Consider the following 1,754-nt stretch of genomic DNA (forward strand, 5'->3'; position numbering starts at 1 on the left):
TGTAAGAGTGAGACCACTGAGGACAAGTCAGCCTTTCGGGTTGCAACAGCAAGAGGTTTATTTGATACACAGGTACCTGTGGGCACAGAGTCTCCTCGGAGGACTTGCACACCCCAGGTTGGGGTTTGGCAGTTTTTATAGAGCAGAAGCAGGGTACAGAAGCAGAAGAGCAGTTATTGGTTAATTCAAACACACACACAATAATTTCAAAAGTATGCAGAGATATGGGGTAAGGGCCGGGGCTAAGGGGAAGTGGGATTGCTAAATGGGAGGTGACCTCAGAGGCACAGGTGTTTTTCCCTTGATTTCCTGGTATCGGGCCCTCAGGGTGGTCAGGAGTTCTACCCGTAAAACTTGTTTATGGCTTGATCTGTGAAGCTTGACCGGCGCCTGCCCGTCTTGCAGCCTTTTGATAAGGCTGGTCCTGGTTTTTGTCAATTTTAAACATGTGGGCTCATGAATACTCATGGCACCTAGTCTTTTTCACAGGTCCTGATGAAGTTGTAGGGCCGGAAGGAATGGAAAAATTTTGTGACATTGGTGATGAACCTGAAAATATTATGCTAGCTTTAGCATGGAAATTGGAGGCTGAAAGCATGGGATTTTTTTTTTACCAAGGAACAGTGGTTAAAGGGAATGACTTCATTACAGTGTGACTGCACAGAAAATTTACAGAACAAATTTGAGTTTTTGCACTCACAGTTGAAGGATATTTCATTTAAGAATATGGATTGGAAGAATTAATATTGTGAAAATGACCATCCTACCAAAAGCTGTTTATAAAGTCAATGCAATCCCAATCAAAATCCCCACATTTTTCACAGAATTGGAAAAAAACATCCTAAGATTCATATGAAAGCACAAAAGACCTCGGATAGCCAAAACAACCCTGAGCACTAAAAGCAATGCGGGGGGATTACTATATCAGATTTTAAGCTGTATTGCAGAACTATAGTCACAAAAACAACATGGTACTGGCACAAAAATAGACCCATAGATCAATGGAAGAAAATTGAAGACCCAAATATGAGTAATTGCGTAAATACAATTTCAGCCAACTGATATTTGACAAAAGGGGCCAAGAATACTCACTGGAGGAAAGACAGCATGTTCAGCAACTGGTGCTGGCAAAACTGGATTTCCACCTGTAGAAGAATGAAACTAAACCCCTATCTTTCACCTTGCACAAAAGTCAGCTCCAAATGGATCAAAGATCTCAATGTGAAGCCTGAAACTCTGAAACTTTAGAAGAAAACATTGGGAAAAATCTACAAGATATAGGTGTAGGAAAGGATTTTCTAAACTGGACATCAGCTGTTCAGGAAACAAGGGCAAGAATTAACAAATGGGACCTCATTAAACTTGAAAAGCTTCTGCACATCAAATAAGGCAACCAGGGAAGCGAACAGAAAACCCACAGAATGGGAGACAATCTTCATGAGTGAAACATCCAACAGAGGTTATATATAACAAACTCAAAAAACAGAGAATCAAGACAGTAAGTAATCTAATTAAAAGATCAGCTAAGGAGCTGAACAGAGTGTTCTCAAAAGAAGTAAAGATGAGATGGCTATGAAGCATCTTAAAAGATGTTCAACATCACTAATAATTAGGGAAATGCAAATGAAAACCACTTTAAGATTTCATCTTACCCCAGTCAGACTGGCTAAGATCAAGAGAACAAATGATACCAAACGTTGGAGAGGATGTGGGGAAAGGGGAACACTCATCCACTGCTGGTGGGGCTGCAAACT

At 40.6% G+C, this 1,754-nt stretch overlaps 1 pseudogene; it reads left to right on the forward strand.

Annotated features, from left to right (window-relative positions):
* Positions 1-1,754, forward strand: part of LOC103750180 — an 8,591-nt pseudogene that overhangs the window by 3,765 nt on the left and 3,072 nt on the right.

Source organism: Nannospalax galili, unplaced genomic scaffold (assembly GCF_000622305.1).
Source record: "Nannospalax galili isolate Female #2095 unplaced genomic scaffold, S.galili_v1.0 scaffold591, whole genome shotgun sequence".
Lineage (NCBI taxonomy): Eukaryota > Metazoa > Chordata > Mammalia > Rodentia > Spalacidae > Nannospalax > Nannospalax galili.